This window comes from Nomascus leucogenys, chromosome 1a, assembly GCF_006542625.1.
Source record: "Nomascus leucogenys isolate Asia chromosome 1a, Asia_NLE_v1, whole genome shotgun sequence".
NCBI lineage: Eukaryota > Metazoa > Chordata > Mammalia > Primates > Hylobatidae > Nomascus > Nomascus leucogenys.
The window spans coordinates 106,160,845-106,167,606 of record NC_044381.1 but is presented as its reverse complement, the minus strand read 5'-3'; positions in this window follow the sequence as shown (position 1 = coordinate 106,167,606).

Here is a 6,762-nt window from a genome sequence, read left to right as displayed (position 1 = left end):
CTCATTATCTAATCACCTCCCAAAGGCCCAGCCTCTGAATAACATATGAGTTTGGGGGTTAGCGGGTGGGGGTGGGAGAACTAGAACACTCAAACCATAGCAGGGCACTAGAGTCCAAGGAGTTATGGTAAAACATTTAGATTGGAAAATCAGCTGGTTGAAGACAGTTCAAGGGAAATTTTAATATAGAAGATGCAAGAATTTTAAGAAAAAAGGTTGAAAGACGTTTCTACTCAAGTATCATAAAAAGGAGAAATGATTCAGGCTGGAGATAATACAGGCAAAGGGCTAAGAGAAGAAACAAGAAAGAAAAGCCTTAAACAATCTAAAGCATAACTATCAGAGAGCTGAAAATAAAAAGTACATTGAAATTGGAACTAAGATGTCATTGGCAGATTTGTTTTGGAAGAGTGTCTTGGACAGAAGCTCAATAGAAAAGGAATGAATAAATTTTTTAAAAGGCAAGAGCTTTTAAGAGGAAATGGGAAAATTAGTGCTTTTAAGGTAGGAATATTGTTAGAGATAGAGGAGAAAGAACATAGGGAAATAATTGAAAGATGACAAATATTTATTGAGTATGTTCTCATAGTATCAAAACTCGCCTATGACAGTTACCTTCCCAAAATCAAAGCAACTATAAGCTCTGCCTCTATTTCTACTGTTGTTTATAGAAACCTCTTGATGTTCTGCCAACTGAACATACTAGCTTTCTCCTGCCAGCCTGCCATTGCAAAGCCTTTAATGTTGGTTTGTTTCTTGCCACTCTGAATACATATGCCCCTATGGACTTGACACCTTGGATTCTCCCATTGAATCCCAACTTTGCTTTCACCTGACAATCAGTTTTTCTATTTACTTTTACTTCCAATGCTGAAGCCATGGTATTGGATCTCAGCAATTTATATACTAAACCTGGTACCTGCTATACTAGCCATGGGAAAACTGCCTCTGGGAAAATATTTTGTACACTGTATATAGAGGCCCCATGCTGGATACCTGCTTAATTTGTCCTCAAAATCTTCTTATGACATCTTTACACTATTCTTAGAGATCATAAATTAACTTGTCCAAATTCAAATAGATAGCAAGTGAAAGCTGGACTTTGAACTCAGAACTATCTGACTCTACTGCCTGTGATCAGTGCTCAAATTTCAAATGGAATATATGTTTTTTCACGTTGAAAAAGAATACATTCTTTTTCCTCTTTTTATTTTTTTTTCTTTTTTTTATTATTATACTTTAAGTTTCAGGGTACATGTGCACAATGTGCAGGTTACATATGTATCCATGTGCCATGTTGGTGTGCTGTAGCCATTAACTCCTCCTTTAGCGTTAGGTATATCTCCTAATGCTGTCCCTCCCACCTCCCCCCACCCCACAACAGTCCCCAGAGTGTGCTGTTCCCCTTCCTGTGTCCATGTGTTCTCATTGTTCAATTCCCACCTATGAGTGAAAACATGCGGTGTTTGGTTTTTTGTCCTTGCGATAGTTTACTGAGAATGATGTTTTCCAGTTTCATCCATGTCCCTACAAAAGGACATGAACTCATCATTTTTTATGGCTGCATAGTATTCCATGGTGTATATGTGCCACATTTTCTTAATCCAGTCTATCGTTGTTGGACATTTGGGTTGGTTCCAAGTCTTTGCTATTGTGAATAGTGCCGCAATAAACATACGGGTGCATGTGTCTTTATAGCAGCATGATTTATAGTCCTTTGGGTGTATACCCAGTAATAGGATGGCTGGGTCAAATGGTATTTCTAGTGCTAGATCCCTGAGGAATCACCACACTGACTTCCACAATGGTTGAACTAGTTTACAGTCCGACCAACAGTGTAAAAGTGTTCCTATTTCTCCACATCCTCTCCAGCATCTGTTGTTTCCTGACTTTTTAATGATGGCCATTCTAACTGGTGTGAGATGGTATCTCATTGTGGTTTTGATTTGCATTTCTCTGATGGCCAGTGATGATGAGCATTTTTTCATGTGTTTTTTGGCTGCATAAATGTCTTCTTTTTAGAAGTATCTGTTCATGTCCTTTGCCCACTTTTTGGGGTTGTTTTTTTCTTGTAAATTTGTTTGGATTCATTGTAGATTCTGGATATTAGCCCTTTGTCAGATGAGTAGGTTGCGAAAAATTTCTCCCATTTTGTAGATTGCCTGTTCACTCTGATGGTAGTTTCTTTTGCTGTGCAGAAGTTCTTTAGTTTAATTAGATCCCATTTGTCAATTTTGGCTTTTGTTGCCATTGCTTTTGGTGTTTTAGACATGAAGTCCTTGCCCACGCCTATGTCCTGAATGGTATTGCCTAGGTTTTCTTCTAGGGTTTTTATGGTTTTAGGTCTAACATGTAAGTCTTTAATCCATCTTGAATTAATTTTTGTATAAGGTGTAAGGAAGGGATCCAGTTTCAGCTTTCTACATATGGCTAGCCAGTTTTCCCAGCACCATTTATTAAATAGGGAATCCTTTCCCCATTTGTTGTTTTTGTCAGGTTTGTGAAAGATCAGATAGTTGTAGATATGAGGCATTATTTCTGAGGGCTCTGTTCTGTTCCATTGATCTATGTCTCTGTTGTGGTACCAGTACCATGCTGTTTTGGTTACTGTAGCCTTGTACAGAAATTATAACAAACTGTCTCTCAGACCACAGTGCAATCAAACTAGAACTCAGGATCAAGAAACTCACTCAAAACCGCTCAACTACATGGCAACTGAACAACATGCTCCTGAATGACTACTGGATACATAACAAAATGAAGGCAGAAATAAAGATGTTCTTTGAAACCAACAAGAACAAAGACACAACATACCAGAATCTCTGGGACACATTCAAAGCAGTGTGTAGAGGGAAATTTATAGCACTAAATGCCCACAAGAGAAAGCAGGAAAGATCCAAAATTGACACCCTAACATCACAATTAAAAGAACTAGAAATGCAAGAGCAAACACATTCAAAAGCTAGCAGAAGGCAAGAAATAACTAAAATCAGAGCAGAACTGAAGGAAATAGAGATACAAAAAACCCTTCAAAAAATTAATGAATCCAGGAGCTGGTTTTTTGAAAAGGTCAACAAAATTGATAGACCACTAGCAAGACTAATAAAGAAGAAAAGAGAGAAGAATCAAATAGATGCAATAAAAAATGATAAAGGGTTATCACCACCGATCCCACAGAAATACAATCTACCATCAGAGAATACTATAAACACCTCTATGCAAATAAACTAGAAAATCTAGAAGAAATGGATAAATTCCTCGACAAATACACCCTCCCAAGACTAAACCAGGAAGAAGTTGAATCTGTGAATAGACCAATAACAGGCTCTGAAATTGTGGCAATAATCAATAGCTTACCAACCAAAACGAGTCCAGGACCTGAGGGATTCACAGCCGAATTCTACCAGAGGTACAAGGAGGAACTGGTAGCATTCCTTCTGAAACTATTCCAATGGATAGAAAAAGAGGGAATCCTCCCTAACACATTTTATGAGGCCAGCATCATCCCGATACCAAAGCCTGGCACAGACACAACCAAAAAAGAGAATTTCAGACCAATATCCTTGATGAACATTGATGCAAAAATCCTCAATAAAATACTGGCAAACCAAATCCAGCAGCACATCAAAAAGCTTATCCACCATAATCAGGTGGGCTTCATCCCTGGGATGCAAGACTGGTTCAACATACGCAAATCAATAAATGTAATCCAGCATATAAACAGAACCAAAGACAAAAACCACATGATTATCTCAATAGATGCAGAAAAGTCCTTTGACAAAATTCAACAACCCTTCATGCTAAAAACTCTCAATAAATTAGGTATTGATGGGACGTATCTCAAAATAATAAGAGCTGTCTATGACAAACCCACAGGCAATATCATACTGAATGGGCAAAAACTGGAAGCATTCCCTTTGAAAACTGGCACAAGACAGGGATGCCCTCTCTCACCACTCCTATTCAACATAGTGCTGGAAGTTCTGGCCAGGGCAATCAGGCAGGAGAAGGAAATAAAGGGTATTCAATTAGGAAAAGAGGAAGTCAAATTGTCCCTGTTTGCAGATGATATGATTGTATATCTAGAAAAACCCAAATACAGTGTATATATCTTTCACAAAGTAGGAAAAATTTATATTTTATAAGCATACAAATAATTTAAAATATAATTATTTTTCCGGATGGGTTCATAAAATATTTCTAAAACAAATTTACAAATATTTGAAATATTTATTTTTATCAAATTATTTTAAATGAGAAGAAGCTGCCATAGAGATTATTTCCGAGAACTTTTAAATGCAGAAAGCCTCATTCTCAAACTAACTCATCAGATCACAGGAAAAGTGAATTTTATTAACTTCCTGAGGTGAGGCAGAGCCCAAACCCAATTCTGAAAAGGAGGTCTCTGTGGAGAAAGTGAGAGAACAAATTGTATTGTTTATCCCTTAGACTCTTAAGTCTTAGAGTGGGAAAAGTGGAGGAAGTCTTCGAATTAATCGATATCTTAAGGTGAGAAATGATGTAAGCAAGGTGAGTTCTGAGGAGAAAAAGGAATGGTTGCTAGGGACGTAAGACATTCTGCCACTCTATTTCCATAGCTGATGATGATATTCATAGTTATTCTGGTTTTTAGAGAGCACAGCTTGTTCATTCTATTTAACAGTACGATGGGTGTGCTTCGGTTTGACACTCACTGCAAAGGAAGACAAAATGTTGGTACGTCCTCTCAGTACAATGATATTGTAAAGAAACAAGTAAGAATCGTAAATGAAATTCAAAAACGGAATATTAACAATAAAGAGAAGTAATAGCTCTTGAATCACCTTCAAATACTTCAGAGCTGTGCTGACAAATATGGTGGCCACCAGCCATGGTGGTTTTTTAAATATAAAGCAACTAAAATAAATAAAAGTTAACTTCCTGAGTCAAACTAGCCAAATTTCAAATGCTCAACAGCCACATTACACTGGTGGTTACTGTACTGGAAATAGCACATATAAAATATTCCATTATTGCAGTATTGGATAGTGCTCCATTAGTACTACTTTAGTGGATTAACAAAATAATAATGGTAAAATATTTGAAATTTAGGCAATTTGCAATCAAAAGATGAAAATATATGTTTAGTCATATATGAAAATATTTACATAACAATATTAAGTGTAAATGTGGTAGTTTCAGAATGAAATGTAAATGTATATAACCTGGCTTTATTAGATCTTATTTAAATGATGCATATTTGTGGAAAGGCTATACATCAATATTGAATGAAAATAAAAAATAAATTGTATGTTTGCCTTCTGGATATTTGGAAAGTTCTGAATATTAATATGTTGAAAAGCGTCATTTCGTATATGGATATTTTGAGACTATATAAGCAGAACTTCAGATATAAATATATTCATCAAAGTATTTTTTTTTTTTTTTTTTTTTTGAGACGGAGTCTCGCTCTGTCGCCCAGGCTGGAGTGCGGTGGCACAATCTCGGCTCACTGCAAGCTCTGCCTCCCGGGTTCACGCCATTCTCCTGCCTCAGCCTCTCCGAGTAGCTGGGACTACAGGCGCCCGCCACCACGCCCGGCTAATTTTTTTGTATTTTTAGTAGAGACGGGGTTTCACCATGGTCTCGATCTCCTGACCTCGTGATTCGCCCGCCTCAGCCTCCCAAAGTGCTGGGATTACAAGCGTGAGCCACTGCCCCGACCTCATCCTTCAAAGTATTTCTAACTTTCTTTCCACTGAAGGCTACTGGATAAATGTTTCTGAAGAACAATACAAATAAAGACTTCATCTGGAAATTGTGGTCATAAACTACTGCTAAAAATGATTTGATTTATAAAGTAATAATGATCTTACTTTAATAACATATTATGAAGCTGTTTTTATTATTTCTTTGGGAAGTAAAAGTCTAAGTATTCATGATATGGTTTGGCTGTGTCCCCACCCAAATCTCATCTTGAATTGTGGTTCTCATAATCCCCATATGTCATGAGAGGGACAAGTGGAGGTCATTCAGTCATGCTGACGGTTTCCCCCATCCTGTTCTTGTGATAGTGAGTGAGTTCTCATGAGACGTAATGGTATTATTAGGGGCTTTTCCCCTTTTTGCTCTCCATTTCTCTTTGCGGCCACCATGTAAAGATGGATGTGTTCGCTTCCCCGTCTACCATGATTGTAAGTTTCCTGAGCTTCCCAGCCCTGCAGAACTGTGAATCAATTAAACCTCTTTCCTCTATAAATTACTCAGTCTCAGATGTGTCCTTATAGCAATGAGAGAATGGACTAATGTAATTCATAAGCCTTTTTCTTTCCCCTCCTTTTTAAGTATATTTCCTAATTTGCTTTGGGGACACAATTCTGCTTGGATAAATTTGTTGAAAAGCTAAGGCTTCTATCATAAGTACTTCAAATGGAAGCTGTAGGAATGCACGGAGAATTTAGGAAAGGAACGTTGAAATGTTCTTTTATTACATTTCAGTGTTTTTTTCTTGACATCTTGAAGCAATTATTTTGACCTACCCATGAAAAGAAAAGCCTCTGGTGTCCTGCTTCTTCTTCCTGCTATAATTTTGCTACCAGAATCAAGTTTTTTTGAACTTGCATGAAACATTGAACATCAAAACCCTGGAGACAAAGCATAGCATGGGTCCAAAGTACTTTTGAACATCAAAAGATAATAATAAAGAAATTGTGAATGAAAGACGTGTTTACTGGCTATTAGAAGGGCTGCCTTAACAATCTTGTTTCTCTATGTATGGGTGCT